Source organism: Pelecanus crispus, chromosome 11 (genome assembly GCF_030463565.1).
Source record: "Pelecanus crispus isolate bPelCri1 chromosome 11, bPelCri1.pri, whole genome shotgun sequence".
Classification (NCBI taxonomy): Eukaryota; Metazoa; Chordata; class Aves; order Pelecaniformes; family Pelecanidae; genus Pelecanus; species Pelecanus crispus.
This window is the reverse complement of record NC_134653.1, coordinates 7,510,782-7,528,887: the sequence shown is the minus strand read 5'-3', so window position 1 is coordinate 7,528,887 and position 18,106 is coordinate 7,510,782.

The window sequence follows — 18,106 nt, the reverse complement described above, 5'->3', positions numbered from 1 at the left end:
GTTTGCTGAGCTACAGCTATTTGCAGTTGTTAGACTGAAACGTCCTTTCATCTCTGCAATCTCATTCAGTCCCCTAGCATTGTGGGGACGCAGGCAAACTGCTATAAATAACTGAGCCTTTTCATGTCAGCTGGTACAAATACCAGCCACTTCGAACAATCTGACCTTTCTTGGGGATTCTGACCAATCTGCAGTGGAGGACGACTAATATCTTTCAGGATTTTCCATGGTTAAGGTATATATAAAAAGTGCTAGCTGTTTGTGTGCACTCCAAATGCTTTCTGGCTTGTTTAATCTGGCTGTGACACTTTGTTCTGTGGTTAAGAAATGAAAGTAACGTCCCAGTTAATGATTTTTGATGAAACCCATTATTCTCACAGCTATTTTTAAACACCACGGAAGGCAAATCAATCTAACACACCTACAAGACTAATATTTTAATAAACTAACAGAGACAGTGGTCTAAAGTCGTGGTGTTTTTCCTCTGAACTCTTGTTTTTAAATGAAACCCTGTGAGGTTACCTTGGCATTCCTTTGCATGAAGAAAGCAAAACCTAGAAAATAAATTGCTGTTGGTGCCTCCTGAAGTTCTTCGGCTTTAAATGGAAAACGAAATAGAAAATGGCTTCAGCTTCATAATTAGCAAAAGCTGATGAAGGATGTTACTGTAGAAGGTATTAAATGATTGTGAGATTTCCCCTTCTTACACACACCTGTTAAATGGAATGTGATAATGCCTCTCTCTTACTAATATGAGAAAAGTCAGAGGGGATGTATCCTTGATCAAGAGGTATCCATTTTATACTTACTGCTATAGTTCATTCTGGAATATAGGACGAATCTTGCCTCATGAGAAACTGAAGATATTGACCCTGTTCTTAGTCATTGTAACCAGAAGGCTAATGAGAAAAGGTTATAAAATACGGAAAATAATCTAGACTGTGGCTTGCTTCCTACCTTTGCTAGAAGCTGTACTGAAATTTCAAGAGGATTTTTCATGTCTGGCATCACCCTATTCCTTCACACTGTAGCTGAGAGTTTCACCCCCAGCTGCCCCATTTATAGGAAGCATAGCAAAAAGGATCACAGTTTTCACCCACTGGGAGAAACAGCTTAGGGAGGTAAACCTTGGAAAAAAAAATAGACTATTCACAGAGTGAGGTATTACCTGGCAGGAGCAAGAGTGGCTGTATCTAGCTCACCAGATTTGTTACATTTCTTAAACCACTTTGCAATCCCTCATGAGCATAGTGTATCTCAACTATAGATGTTCATTTGTTTCAAAATAACAAATTTAAAAAATATAGAGAGAGAGCAGAAATGTATCTTGGTCTAAAATACATTTTAGACTTTTACCATGCCCTTTCTTGGGGTTTGCTGTCCTCAGTTTTGCCCTTTTGCAGCTTAAAGATAAGTTCCCTGTTGTTACAGTCAGTTGAGAAGGTATGTACCTAATAGAAGATGTTCAAGAGGACAGAGCACAGGTTCTCATTCTGTAGGATCAATATATATCTGGTCTAGGACTGCAAGATTAATTCCCTATCATGTCTTTGTATCAGTTCTTAAGTTGCCTACAAGTAAGCAAAGCAGTATTTGCCTACTTGCTATTGCTGAGTAAAGCGGGAGATAATGAAATTATTGCCATGTTATGAAAGTGCAAAAACATATTGTCTTCAAACAAGATGTTGATGTGACAAGCCCTTCACTGTTTTAAAAATGCAATAGATTTGAAGGACATCAGTGAAGAAAGGTGAGAAAGGACCGAAGGGAAGGGGATCAGCTGGAATACTTCCCCACCTCCCTGCATTGCTTTCCCTGCTCCCTAAAACAAACAGGCAAGTTTTCCCACAGCTTCTGGGAAAAACTCACTCAACTCTCCACTGCACTGGGCAGTCCACAGCCAGCGCAGCCACTTATTTCTTAGTCTGGCTCTTCCCATCGAAGCTGAACTTGCTTGCAGGTATGTGTTGTGCTTGAGCAAGTGGCTATGTTTTTACATTTGCCCCTTTGCAGTGAATAGACAAAATTTTCAGATGCATTTCTCAGGGACTGTGCTGTCGCTGCAGCTCAAGCCAGGAGCCGTAGCAGGGAGCACAGAGCGACCCCATGACTGGCATTAGCGGTGCTCACTCTATTAAAGGCATCCCTCAGAAAAGGAGAGAGTTACTGAATGTCAATTAAAATGCTTCAGTGATTTAAGTGGGTAACTTCCATGCACCGCTTTGTAATGCTACACCCCTCCGTCTCCAGTTAACGGCACTGCTGTTACAGCAGCCCCTAGTAGGTGAATTTATGCAACAGCATTGACAGTGACCTTAAGGGGGGATCATTAAACTATTCCCCTCGCCTGAAATTCGTAACTCTATCTGCTTCCTCTGCGGGAGAGGATGAGACAAGGAGGGGAGGGAAGGAGCAGCTTGTTGACCACCCAGAATGAAGGGAGAACTTGAAATTACTTTGTTAGCCTTGATTCTTCTTGGTGCACATCATAGGAGAAAAACGAGAGAAAAAGTTTAAAAAAGCAGACAATGTGATACCTGCAGTGCATAAGAGTTTACTAGTGTCTAACAGCAGAGCCAGAAGGATCCTGCTCTTTGACGGAGTGGGCAGCACTCTGTAGGCTGGCACGGGGCCGGGTGCAAGTGATGCTCCTCCGCTGCCACTGCCAGGGAGGACAACGGGGCCCTTGTTCTCACCGAAGCCACTGTTGTCCCAGGGCTCTATGGGCCATGGCTCCGCTTGCAAGTGCTGTCCCAGCAGCCTGTTGCCAGATGCGCCACCAGCACCCAGCATGCTGAAACGCGGCAAAAGGCTGGGAGGTGACATCCCAGCAGCCAGCTGGGAGGTGACATCCCAGCAGCCAGCACCACGCCAGTGGATGTTTCGGCAGCTGTGCCTGTTAACTTATGGGAAAGGATGACTTTTGTCACTTGCCTCATCTCAGACACACTGCAAAGTTCAGCTGAAAGCTTTTAATGGTTCCTTGATGCTGAGCCTGCAGATACAAAGAGATAGAGAGCATAATAAACTTTCAAAATATGACCTAACTGCATAACACATCAAATGTGTATCTTAACTGTATCCAGCGGAGCTGAATAGAAACAAACACACCGTTTCAAACCAGACCACACACAGCAAGATAATGCACATGACTAATTTTGATGACTGATTTCATATAAATAATGCACCAAGATTAGTAGATGCATTGTAATATCCCTTCATTCCACTCCTTTAATTAACTTTTGATTGAGACTCCAACTGGAAGTGGCTAATAAAGTGTTTGCTTTTTACTACTTAGATTAAAAGTACATCCTGCCCTTACCAAAAACAGTGAGAAACTGCATGAAACTTAGAGAATAACCTGCATAATGCCATTCAAAATAACACTGTCATTATAACTCTTAGCTGGGTGGCAAAGGAAGAAATAACAGGTGTAGATAAGGAGTGGGAAGAGTACAGTATTATGGTCGCTACACGTTGTAAATCGCTATGGGAACCAAACAGTTTTGTTCTAGATCAGTTTTGCCACCTACACAAAAGGGGAATAAGACATAGATAACCCTACAGCTGAGTTCTGTTCTTCTGATGTCTGGCAATGTTTAAATGAACCCATGCAGGAAGTGTTGAGTAGAGAAAGACAAATGACCTTTTCCATCTGGGAAAGGTCTTAAAATCTTAAAGCTGCAATGCTTGTGTTTATCAGAAGAGAAAGAAGGGAAAAGGCAGGTGAGGAAGAGAGAAGCCAAATCCACAGTATCTGAATTCAAAGAGGATGGCAGGATTTAAAAGTGCTAATGACCTTCAGGAAATTGATCCTGGTGTTGATGGATCACTATATATAGGATGCAAACTAATAGGTCAGCTGTTGCCTCTTCACTGTAGAAAAGGTAAGATTTCCTACCCCTCCAAAAACAGAAACCTTAAATGGCTTTGAGTGAAGCAATTTTAACACTTATTACACCATCCCCAGGGATTTTCAAACTATTTTGCAAATAAGGCAGGCAGCTAGGACAGATAAATCCTCCCATCCTGTCATTACTGATGGAAAAACTGATATGCAGAGATGTGGCATAACTTGTCCTAAAAAACCTCCCTAGGAGGGACTCTCATCGCTTGCTTCTCACGTATGTGATTAACCACCAACCACCTTCCCCTTTTAATAGGTTTCATCAGCTTTCACATTGGAACTGTGCAGAACCACAGATTTCATGTATTTTTTTAATACTAAGCCATCAATTAGTCCAGGTTTACTCAAAATAGTGCCCAGGGTCTCTTTATAGGTCTATAAACCTGAGAGAACCTATTTGTGATCTTGGGCTGAGATTCAAGTTTTAAAGGAACAGTGAAACTGGGGCAATTTTTTTCATTACTTCAATTTTCATACTTAGTTCTCATATTCTACATTTGAATTTGCCTGAAGGGCTTGTGTGGAAGGCAACCTGCAGATTTCCAAAGCCTTTTTCTGTTTCAGCCTTGATCCCAAATTTTGACTCTACTAAGGCTGGCAGCCTCTCCATACAGCATTCTTAATACTAACATCTCAGATATTATTTGGCTTGGACCTCCCAAGACATATTAGCAATCAAAGGCATGAGTTCCATCTGTAATGGGCATTGCCCCTCTGTCACACCATGGTGTAGGAAAGCAAGATACTACAACAGCAGTATCAAAGCTGGATAGGGGAAGCTAATAACAGCAATCAGAACAAGAAAAAATAAATAATAAAAGGATTACCTACTGCATGGAAAGCTTCCCAAGGTTCAGTATGACTGTGGGAAAGAATTCATAATCCCAGGTCTCATTCAGACCATTTCTGGGAACAAAGGCACCTGTATTAAAATCAGTGTTGTTGATTTTGGCAAACCGTGATCAAATAGAACAGAAAAGTATAGAAAAGATGGTACAAATCTGATTATCCCTGGGCATATAATTCTTGGTGCTTCACACATCCTCTCTACTCTTCCCACATACATCTTGGCATGACCTTGTATCCTTTGTTTTGCACCACATCTTTTTTGATTAAGTGAAAGCTAAGATCTGAAAATATCCTTAAGATCGTAATAGGGTGAGTATGAGAGAGTACTCTGTAGTTGGAGCAAGCAGGCTTCACAGGGGCAGCCCTCCCACCTGCCAAGTCTCACCACAGTCTCCTGTCCCCTGGATCCTTTTGGAACCCATTCTGAGAAAAATTCAGTCATATGTTTAGTTAATTTTAAACTAAAAACCAACCAGAAGACAACCAGAGTTAATAGTACTTATTTAAATTAGAAGTTCTCCCATATATGGAAAAAGTCCTTGGCTGGGTTTCTCTGCAGCTGGAAACACACATAACTCCTCTCAGTCCATAGGCTGTTTCACAGTAGCTAAGCACCTTTCCCAGAGCTTGTTTCTAAAGGCATCAAGAAAAGCAAGATGGGAAAATTAATAAATACTGGAATCATTCAATAAAATGTTAGCAAGATAAGAATAGCTACAGATAATAATAGCTAGTAAGGAGAAATGGGGGACTGGCACAGGATCCTTCCACAGCAAGGTGTGGAGCAACTGGGGACCATCACTGTATGGGCACCTCTCCTGAAAATAAAAAAGTAGCACCTTAACATACCCCCAAGACCCAAAGCACTTTGCAAGCAGAAGTGCTACCAGCTTAAAGTGTCATTCACTACTGAACTGTAGCATGGAGTGAAAAACAGCCTCTATTCAATAGCTGTTTCGGACAGAAAGTGAAAAACAACATGACCATTGAAACGGCAGGAGGAATTTCTGGTAGGCAGAGCGTAATTAGCCAAGTTGGCCTGTGGCCAGGACATGGAGGTTAGTCGTCATCTTTTGTGAAAAGTGCCATCAGATCTTCAATGACTAAGAGTATTCAGGACCTTGGGTTTATGTCTCATCCAGAAGATGGATAACAATGCTAAAAAGGAAACATCAGAGGCGAGTATGATCATAAACAGGGAGGATATGCAAGATATCTTCCAGATAGAGGGGGAAAAATGGAGCTCTAGGCACTGGCCAAAACAAACAGAAGTCACCATCAGTGGATGGGGGTCATTCCAGGCTACTATGCGAATTACATCAGGAATCGACATTGCCCTTCTCATGGCTTCACAAAGTTTGGCTTTAACACTTTAATGTCACTGGCAGAAGAAGACAGAAATGCTGCACTCACGGTCAAAGAAAGCCAAGAAGGAAACTCAGGGAGATAGAAATTAGGAGTCTGGTTTCACTTGGGGGAACAATTAAGAATTATTTATTGAGGGTGAACTAATGGATCTTTATTTTTAGAGGGGAGCTTTGGGGAATTTTAAGCATTTCCCGCTCTTAGCTCGTATTTAAATAATAAATAAGTATCTGTCTGAGTTCTGGGGAAAGTTCAAGACAGCAGTTCATCCAGTTGCAGCCAGGCCACAAGAAATAGTTTTCAAAATTGAAACAATGAGAATAACTAGCATTCCTGGAGCCAATTCAGATATTCTGCCATCTTTTCAGAAAACACACAAGTAAATTATTTCACCTAATGTTGTTACTGCGGTTTGTCCTGTTAAGACAGGGGAGTACCCCAAAACATACATTTCTGAAACTACAGGACTGATCAGTTATACATCATTCAGCAAGAAAGTCTGCAACTGTGAAAAATAAATCCTGCAAAAATAATCCTGATGGAATTTCAGCCATCGACAGACTGAACAATCCTGGATACAAATTCACTTGTATTGAAGTTTTTCTGTGGCTCTTATTTGAGCTGAAAGAAGGGTTGAAAATCATATCTGATGCTTTTTGTCTGCTTCAAACTCTAACTGAAATGCAGACCCACAAAGCTAGCCCTAATTATTTACTTTAAAAACATTACGCACTTTGTTTTAAGTACAGCCTTTAACTCTGTCTGCAAGCTATTTATAGCGATTGTGTCTTTCTCTATCCATTTCGCACACATGCTGCAGCAAAAGGTCATTCATAAGTATATATCAGAAGTGGGAGACAGCGAAGAGGCATGCTAATCAGACTTGCTCCTAACTACTTGCTGTTCAAAGAGCAGAGTGGGGCTAGATACTAATGTATTTGACCCTTCAAAAGCTTAGTAGCCAATTAGCTTTCTAAAGGCTATGATGAACTGCACTCATTTATTGTGCATGCACACATTCAACTGTCATGTTCAACAACCAGCAGGACCACCTACAGCTGCCCGGCAAGGCCCTTTGCATACTTAACGCTGAGGCTGCATACGTAGTCACTACAGAGGAAAAAAGATGTAAAAAGCACAACTTGGGATGACTTCCACAAACAAAGCAATGTCATTCACAAAACTGTAAGATTCCAGTCAGTTCCATAATTTTCCAGAGTTTTCCTTGAATTCTCAGGAATGGCTTCAGAACATCAGTTCTCTTTGCTGCATCAAAGGCAGGTCTTATGTTTCCTTCTAGAGCACCATAGTCATAACCCCTGGAAAACCCAAGGTGATCATTGACATCTTCATTAGAAAGATCGTTACTAAAATGCCAGACCACATCTGAAGAGGTTCACACGTTTGTTTGACATGTCTGGCTCACGTTTCCCTCTGCTCTACCACAGAATACTTGGCCAATACCGGAGCCCATCATGTCAGAACACTTCATTCCCATCCATAACTCACAAATTGGCGCTGCAGATTTGCTGTTTTTCTTCTTAGATATCAAAGCATGCTAGCCAGGGCTCACAAAGCAAAGTCTAGGTAGATAAATGCAGAGTCAGATTATCAGAGACTCCTTCTATCCCTCAGTGTCCTTCAACGAATGCAACACTTAAAGATTAGCAGGGCTGATAGCACAGCAACCAAACGAAACAGTTGTGAACACCCTTTATCTGAGAAATAACTGCACATACTTAGTCAGCTACTTGTCAAGGGCATTTATTGGTCTGCTACCAAATCACTGAAACACTTAACATATTCTTAAGTCACATATGTCCCATAAGTGAAGTATGTCCTTGGCAGGAAGCTGAATCCGAACAGACTTAAACACATGCTTAAATATAAGCACATACGTAAGTGTCTTACTGAACTGTGGCTGTGTTGACATTTGTATTACTAGCCAAGGTGTCAAGTAGAATCATTTATTAGTTTCTTCTCTCTCCCCATTTACTTTTTTTCTTTTTTATACTGGAGACTTCATAAAGAGAAGTTGCACTTCATACCAAGTAGGCACATCTAATCAGTCTTTTTTAATAAAGAGAGAAATTAGGTGAGAAGGACAACGGTGACTGTGAAATTGGAGAGACATGTTCATGTCTTATTTTTAAAGCCCCTAATTTTTAAAAAAGTCCTGTATTTCAGCCCTTGGCACCAGTGATTATGCAAAAATAAGACACTGCGTTCGGCTACTTTGAGCTAAAGTTTTCTTTACAAATTTCCAGTAAGCTAAACTTAATGGAAAGTTAGGGATGTTTGTTTCACAAATTAAAAGAAAAGTTTCCCCTTTTAGTAGCAAAGCAAGAGATGGGCAATGTTGCTTTTTTTTCTCGATATATACAAGTTATGCTGCTGTGCTCTCAAAACTTTATATGCTTTTTATGTCTTTCCATTGAGCTGCCATGATCTGCCTAATGACATTTCAGTCCTATGTCAATTTGAGGACTACATCTAAGACTCAGCCATAAATCATCAGGATCGGATGGCAGCCAGTCCTGAATGCATCTCCTGAGAGCTGGGACACCTCACCCATCATAGAGCAAAAACAATTATCTGAAGCTACCCACCTGCTCCAGGGCCACTTTGTCAAATATGATACTTCAGAGGGTGATACCTACCTGTCATACTGATTTTTTGGATGTTGACACAGTGGTTGGAGCAAACATCTGTTGCTGCTACTCCACTGTGATCTCATTTAGACTCTCCAGAAGCAAAGATGAAAACACGTTTTCATCTCCCTCCTGCCTGCTCCACCTGAGAAACCCTCTGCGTCTCATCTGGGCAGCTGAACAGCTGTGACCAGATGACACCTTATCCCCTTCTCTCTTAGAAACATCAGTTTAATTCCCAGCTACTTGCTCACTGAATCCTTACCTCTAGTGGAATTTCTCTGGGTACCTAGCTGTGCATATAGCTGTTTTCCCATCCTTTCATATAAATATGAAAGGCGTGAATCTCAGAGAGAAGCTCCAAGGTTGGGTATCCCACTGAATGGGGGTGTACCAAGATACTGGGACAGAATAAGGGACCTGGTCAGTTAGAGCAACATACTGGAAGCAACGTGTTGCAGCCTGCTGTCCTCCCTGCTATGGCTGTGTGCCTCTCGCAAACCATTTAGAGCAATGCATACTGTTCCTTATCTCTAAGATTTGCTCATTGTTCAGGTTTTGGGGCTTTTGGGTGCCTTTTTTACTCTTCCTACTTTGTTCCAGTTGTGCAAGCAAAAAATAGTTCCCTTACTAAGCTTCTTCAGTGCATCTGAGTCAGTTGAAAAATGGCACAGGAGACCAGGATCCACCACTGTGTGATGCTACTGTAAAAGAGACACAGGCAGGGTCAGGGAGGACAGTTAGGCTGGGTGATGTAGAGAGAACAGTCTATTTGGGTACCTGCTTACAATTAACCTGTGGGAAGCTGCCAGAGTCAGTCCTCACTCTGGATCTCAGCTTAAATTACTTTTTTGGGCTGCAGGGGTGAAAACTCAAGCCGAAACAGCAGCCCTGTTGGGCTTTAGGCTTAGATACGGTATCAACCCCTCTTTTCCAAAGCTGACAGCAATTAGAGGAGGATGGCAGATGCTTTCTCCCAACAGCCTCTTGCTTTAATGAGCACCTCCTCTGCGTCTAACTTAAGATGTAGCTGGAAACCCTCCATGTCATGCACAAAGTTTACATACAGTGTCACTCAGTAAATAGTAGACAGCAATATAATCACAGCTACCTCTGGGTTAGACATTTTCTCTGTATGACAGCTTCCAGAAGTTCAAAGTTTTGCAAGAACAGAATACACGAAGGCTGAGTGTGTTAGCTAATCAGTGTTTCCATCTCTATGTGATCACTTTCTAAATTGCCATGGAAGTGGCACCAAGAGATCAAAAAGATGAAACTCTTCTGTCTGGGTGCTGTAATCACACTGAATGCATCTGAGCAGACTGCATAGAAAATGGGCACTGGAGATTTTAAATATCTCAGTTTTCATCATTAAACATCACAAGATAGTTCCTGTTTCCTTCTCAGTCACCTCTCCTGACTCCATCAGGCTATTGATGCAACACTGAGTGATATGTGGCAGCACATTACTCTCAGTGAAGATTAATTATTTCTTTTTTAAGGCTTCTACAACCCCCACCCCCTCTGGGTCTCTCAGTTGGTAAAGTAGCATGTCAAAAACTAATGGGAAGGTGTGAGACATGACATGACTTTACGAGAAAAGAAAATCTGGGCCAAGGGAGATGGAGTTTGGATTTTGACAAGGGACTTCGGTTTTCTGTTTCTTTCTTCCCCCTAAGAATATGTTTCTATTTTTAAATCTGAATGCATTGCTGTGATTCATATTGTAATTGCTACAGGAATTCAGGAGGGACTGCACCTGTGTTGGACCATGAGGGAGCACAAAGTGATGCTGGTTCCTCCCCATACTGACTAATCCCCTTTGTCTGCTGTGCACAAACACCGCTACCTGCCCGCAACCCCTTCAGCCCTCAGATTTCCATTTACAGCTGTCTCCAGACTGTTGCAAGAAAAGATGATGGATGGGCAGAATTTTGTTTCCATTAGAATGAAGCCAACTGAATATTTCCATCTGCTTTATTAAAAATACTAGTTGTCGCTTTGCTTAATCTTGAAAAATGCAACATGTTTCTGCAGCTGAGTTTGCATTTTGTCTAGGAAATGGGTGCCTGAGGTGGAATGATTTTCTGGGCGAACAGGGCAAGGTGCAATTTAGTGCCTTCCCTCCCATGGGCAGAGAGAATCCAGCTTGGGAGAGAGAAGCTGATAGCCCCACAATTACCATCTCCCCAAAGGGATTGTACTTCAGGTTTTTGGCAAGGTGGCCCCTGAAGTCCAACAATGAAGGCAGTCAGGGAGATAACTCAAACTGGAGACCTCCTTGTCATCTCTGCTTTGCCATCAGGCTCACTGCTCCACTCCCTGACCATGTCCAAGCCCTGCAGAGCATCACTCTCTGTCCTTGATGGGTCTCTAATTCCTGCTCTTGACACGCTGCTTGTGATTCATAGTTGGCATTGGTTACAGAAGATTGCAGGAAGAAGTAAGCACTAAAGTGTTTGGATTCAGTGGGGCAGGAGGGATGGGGAGGAAGACACATTAGAAGCACAGGAGCTTGGCATCTAACATAGAGGTCTGAGGGAGTCAGATGTGGGTGAACAACTGCTCTATCACAGTGTCTGTATAACTAAAACTCTGTCAAAAAAATAGAGTTTGTTCAAGGGTTTTCTTTTCTTGCATTGCTTTTCCTATTTCCCTCTTGTTTTCCCAGAAATAGAACATGACATTTATTTTTATGGACAGCATGGTCTTACGGCTATTCCCCTGTGACAGGGTAATCTGAACACAATTATGTTCTGTTGACAAAAAGTGATAAAAGTGTATTGTGTCAACACTCTGAACTAACAGATTTGTCATCTGTTTTACTCTCAGATGATAGAAACAGAATTAGAAAATGCTCTGACAGACTCTGTCCTCTTCTATGGTTAGGTAAGCCCCAGCTCTGTGCTTGGTTACTGTACCCTAGCATTTTCGCTCTTCCAGAAAAATCTGCCTGGCTGTGTTTTAAATTCAAGTGTAAATTTTGTTTTGATGGACTTCTTTTGGCAGCTTATAGCTTATATGCTTTGCAGTAATTTGACCTAAGTTCTCCATTTCACTTCAGTTCTATTACTCCCATTTTATTCCATGGCTTTGGAAAATCCAACTTTTTTGTGTATCATTTTTCGCCATGCAAATTTCCTTCTAGAAAATTTAGTTGACAATAGTACTTGCATTGCGTCCTCCCTCCAGCTGATGTCTTCGTGAGTGCATGGACAGCAATCTACCTGGACTGTTGTTTTCCTGGGACAGGCACCCACAGTTGCCCAATATTTAGGGCCAGCCCTAAGCACATGCAATTTTCAGTGGAAAGGTGTGCATAGCTTCTTAAAACACCATTGCAACCTAAGCCTAAGGACACATCTGCACTTCCAACTCTTGGTTAGTTGGATGACAATTGCTGCTTAAGAGCTAAAAGAATGATGATATCATTCAAGCAAAATAGAAAAAGCTTTTTCATGGCCAAAACAAGCAATTTCCAAAATTTCTGCAAAACATTTTGTTTTGCAGCTGTGACTCCTGCAGTGCTAAATGCCATTAAACAGCATTTCCATTCAAAAGGGGCATGTGCAATGTATGTTAAGGCTTTCCAAAAATAGGAATCAATAGCTACCAGGTGCAAGTGTGGAATGAGTCAAGCATGATAGCATTTGGTCAGCTGGTTAATGCCTGTCTGAAAAGATCATGAGCATCGGCCTCCTCATCAGAGGAGAAGAGATGACAGGTGCCATGAAGATGCTCTTAGCTTATATGTCTGGTCCTTCCTCAGCTCATTCCTCCAGCTTCCAGGTTAAACACTATGTCAGACTGGGACTCCTAAATCAGGTCTTTTAGGACCACAAACACCAGAGTAATCCAAAGTCTACTCTGAGATGCACGCTGGACTCCCTCTCTCCTCCAGCCAATCCACTACAGCCCACTTTGCTCCTCAGCTTCTGCAGTGCCCCAGCACATCCAGCCATGAGGACCTTGTCGAAGCTGCATTTTGCACAGACATTTCCTTTGGTTTGATAAATTCATTGTTTGAACAGAAAAATGCAATCAGTTTTGACAGCAGGGTGAAATGAACTGAGTATGTGCACATGAAGCACTATTGTTTTTTCCCCTGATCCATCTCCTGCCAGTGTGATTTTTTTGTGTGGGGGTGGAATCAAGGCATTTACACCCTGAAATGGGAATAATGGTCTGGAATAGTGGTTTAAGGTAGTTTGGCACCATATTTTGATACCCATAGCAACCTTTAAAGAAAATTGAGCTGGACATTGCAATGGAAACTTAGCATCATCTACAATTTAACTTACAACCCAAATTTCCCAGAAGAAGCCACAACTCATTACTACACCTACAGAACCACTCTTGAAAGAGAGCACAGATCTAACTCTTGTTCTTCCTTCTCCTCTCTGACCAACAGCCTGCTCAAAGAAAAGATGCTGCTGTGAGAAAACAGTTAAGAAAAAAAAGGTGTTAAAGTTCTTTTCAGAATTGACTTAAAGCAGTAAATATATTGTGTAATGAACAAGTTTGGATAAAATGTAGCAATATCACTACAGACAACAGATTTTTGCTTACCCACCAGGTTGATCCTCTCTGTGTTACTTCACCTAAGGCTTATCAAGTAAATCTCCTTGAATAAATGAGTATTTCCTTTCTTTTATTAGTAACTGTCTTTCTATCCTAATGTGTTTGACCATATCAAAACAAGCTAAATATACCTAATGTGATTTATTTTACCAAAAACACTTGGTCCTAACTATAATAATTTTGTAAGTTTGTAGTCAAGATTATTTTTTTGGTACAATTTGGTCATGATTTGAACACTAATCCAAAGTACTCAGCTTATAGCACTTGAGTTTTCTACTGGAGTCAATGAGGCCATTATTCACATGCTTAAAATTAGGCATATGCTTAAGTGCTTTGCCTTTGGGATAAAGAGCCCATTTGGGACTCTTCGGTACTTAGCTCTGATAAAATCCATCAATCTTGCTTAGATGATTAAAACAAAAGCATCTTTCTCAGAACTTCCCACAGATGTTTTCATAAATTTTAACATACTTCTTTTCCCTGTCTCATTCATTTCCAGTACAAGTATTCCCTTAAAAGCTGAATGAGGAAATCTGTAAACTTAATGGAGGAAATTTATTTGGATAGAAAGACATCTAAAGAAGTATAACAGCACTTGCAATGATCTCTGGCCAAATTCTGCACCCATTAACTTTCTTTATGCCTTTCCCCATTGCCAGATGTATCTGTGCAAATGAGATTTTCCAAAGTAACTATTGTCTTCTCTGGATCCTGCAAAATCCTTTCTAATAGTCTCTGAGCAGAGTTTTTAACAAACCAAGTGAGTGTATAACTGCTCACTCCATATGTCTGAAGCGTATTCTTCCTTCCACCCACCCCATTTCATTCTGTCGACAACATGCATTTTGTCAACCATTTTACTGCAAATCATTCAGTCAATGAAACTGAAAGACATTTCAGCACATTTTTATCAACAGAATGTAATTTTGTGCAAATCATGCTGTCAACAGGAAAGAATGTCAAAAGAAAAGTGAAATAACCCAAACTCATTTTGTCCACAAAAAATAAATTACAGTTTGCTTTTATTTTGTGCATGTAGACAAAATGGAAATAGTGAAACTTCCCCATCTGTGGACAAAATTAAGATTGATCTCTTAATTCAGGAGACCAAATGGTATTTGATAAAAAAATACCAACACTATGAAGGACAGCTGAGATGCTGAGTCAGAAGATTTTTTCCAGCACTGTACACCTTTCACTGTTTTAGTTGTATCAGTGAAATGCCACCTGAGATATTTAATCCATTGTAGCAAAATATTCAGTGATGGGCTCAAATACAGCAAAGCAGGTGGACCTAAAGAAAAGCACAGATGTTATTTCATTTTCCAGTTGCTGAATGTCTTGGATTCCTCTGCAGGTGCATATCCAATGCTCTCTGGACAGTGATCTCCAGTCACTGATGATCCTCACGGCTTTGTGTCATAGCTGCAGTCACCTTCCATTTTTCTCTGTTGTGATGCTTTCACCCTTTTGTTGCTGTCAGGTTTGCTCTTGTTACTACAAAGCTTGTTCTTTCTGCAATCATCGCTATTCCTCGGGGTCTGATGGCTGGCACCACATGACACAGCCCTGTGGTCACTAAAGCTCTGCAGGTCAAAGCAAAGAGTGGTTTCAATAGCTGACTTGCAACTGCTTTCCATCACAAGACTGAAACCAGTTTCTACCTCCCTATAACTAAAAGGCCTTTTTTGCTGGTCCACAACAGGGACAGGATTCCTGCCTGGCCCTCTGTTAATGCCCGGCAAAGCCCACTTAGGCAAAACATTTGGCTTCTGTAAAGATGGAGTGAAAATTGGCCCCTGGGAGCAGCAGATTGCAGGAGGACATTAAACCATTTGCTTTCCTACACCTACTCAGTTTTTACTTCAAGGTGTGCTCAGCTGATTATGATTATAAGCTTATTTATATAAGGTTGGCTGTTTAATTATCTTTAATATTTTGATACTATTTTTTCTATGGACTGGAGTCATTTCTTAATATGGTAAAAGACAACAATAGCCTTCCTGGGTTTTTTGGAGAATTTCACTGTGTTTTTAGATCACCTGATCCCTTCCAGTTCTTCAGTGAATTGTTCAAATAAGGCCTTGGAGAACTGACAGTCCCAAAGAGTTTGTATGGGGCTGGAGGAGCAGAGACGGTGGCTGTTATCCAGCATTTTAGAAATCAGAATGAGACTTACCACATGCCATTTTGGTACACACTGTGGGGGATAACAGATCATTTTCTCCATCAGTCCCCAGTCTTTACTGGGGAAAGCAATGATCCAGCCAAATTCCCCGAGTCCTGCTCATCCACAAAAGAGGGACGCAGAGAGAGAAGGTACGCATTGTGCAGCATTAAAAATTTAACTGGTTTGAGACACGGGCCAACACACTGACACCAAAAGCTGGCAGCAAATATGTCAGAGGGATCACGAAGTTGGCATGAGAGGGTTTCAGCTAATACAAGAGATTATTTTCAGGGCCTTATTGCGTGCCAAACACAACACAAAGCTGGCCTCAGAGAGCAGCACTTCTGCTGGAGCCGTAGCGGGTGGCAGCAGAGCAGAGCAGACGCTGGGGAAGAAACCAGGCTTGGGTTTTATCTGGGGCAGCACTAGGGCGCTGCAGGGACCAGCTACTTTTTGGCTGTGTGTCACTGGTGTATGTCTTAGCTAGTCTCTGTTTGCAGCAGTCTGCCTAAAGTGCCTATGGGATGGGTCACCTTTCTGATTCTTATGCCCACGTTGACATAGTATTAGGAGGCGGACTTGAAGCATCCGTTTGGCTGCACCAGGCAGCTCAGGTAAATTCCAGACATGAAAGTCTTCATTTTTGTCAATGTCAAGGACTCTTCCTGTTTAATCCTTACCTGCCTTTCCATCCAGATCAGCCCCAAAGGCAAGAGAGTATTCATTAAAAGCATAGTGTCACTTTAAAAGTGGTAGACAGATTCAGTGGGAAGTATCCTGAGGAATGAAAAAATAATTTCATACCATTTTGCTGTGCACTTCTCATGGCATCTTCTTGCCATTTGGGTTGTGCTGACAGTGCTGAATATTGAAAGAAGGATTCATATCTGTGAGGCATGGAGAGCAAACACTGCAAAGCCTTTACTTGGTCTGGATCAACAGAAATTTTCCTCATTTTAAAAGCTATTGTGCTAAAGCTTTTCTGAATAAGTGGATGAGGGCAATGGCTGCACCTTCAGCCTACCATCCTTGTCCACTGGCACTAAATGCCCTCAACCTGATCAGTTCTGCTAGCATGTGGCACAGGGTTTTTTCATAAGCGTAGTGGACAGAGACTGAAACTTGTGCATCCTCCTTTCCCCAACCAAGACTTTGTACTGTGGCAGTCAGAATCGAGGTCTTGCTATCTAACCTGTTTTTTCTTTGTATGTTGTGTTCAGGTTGCACAAAATCTTCAGTCCTGTCCTAGCTGTGTCCACCCAACCCCACCTTTTCAGCAGAATTTTGAACAAAAGAGAGGAATTGAAGACCTGGGAATTTCCATGTTTTTCATGGCTGATTTCTTGTACACATGTTACACAATTAACTCACAAGGAAAGCTGGAAACCTTGTTCAACATGAAAATACAGTACTCAGCTGTAGGACACCTGGAAATCAAATCAGTAATTACTAAAACAGAGGTAGATTGTACATTTCCTGCTGGAATTTACTCACATCCTCATTCAACAGCAACAATAAAATTATGGCAGTGGTGATCAGAAACAAATATTCAGATTGCAACCTGTGTTGCTTGCCTATTATTCTGCCAAATGCAGCCCATCAGCACTTTTAATTTAGAGTGAAAAATTGGGCAGACAACAGAAGAAAATGGGGAGAGGATTTGAGTAGTTATTTCATGGTTCAGCAGCAACTGCTGCAAAAGCCATGCCTTGTGCATGTTGATGGGAGTCAATGCAGCATCTGCATTGGTTCCCCCTTCACTTCAAGGGAGTGGAGGCTTCAGATGGGTGGTTGAGAACAAGCTGTTTTGCAGAAACTCATGAACTTTCCACCCAAGTAGCTTGCTGAATTTCACCCTAGTCCACCTACTGTCCACCATGTCAAGTAGATGGTTGCAAGGCCTTCTGGACCGTCTTGTGATAAACATGGGACCTAGCCACATACACAGCTGGCCTGTTTCAAGATAATCTATAACGTCCACCCAAAATTTTGAGCTCCAGAATGGAACTAGGTCACCCCTTGGTACAAGTTTTATAGTAAGGATTGAGCTGCTGGTTTGGAGATGCACCTGTCTGTCAATGTAAACATGCCATTGGAGGAAAAAAACCTTAATGTTGTTACATGTAATAGCAACAGTCTCCCACATCACTGTGGATGTGCTGCTGTTGATATGCCAGATCATGGCAAGGAAGGAGTAGTAAATACATGCAGAGCTGTAGAGAGGTCTGTAGGAGCACAGTCAGGGTCACCTGTTGAAGACTTTAGCTCCCAAACCTTCTGCAAAAAATGGCTGTTTGTATTGAAAAGCTGAAGTCCTGGTAATAGAAACCTGGAAACCTGACCATTTGTTTTTAAATGGGAAAAGCAAGCTACTGGCAGTTTCTTGCAGAAGCACAGAATAGTTCAGTTTGGAAGGTACATCAGGAGATTTCTGGTCCAGCCTCCTGCTCAGAGCAGAAACAAGGCTGAATTCAGCCCAGGTTGTCCAAGGTTTTGTCCAGCCCAACCTTCTAAACACAACCTCTCTGGGAAACATGTTCTGATGTGGACAGTCCTCATGGTGAATTTCCTTTTCTTTTTTTT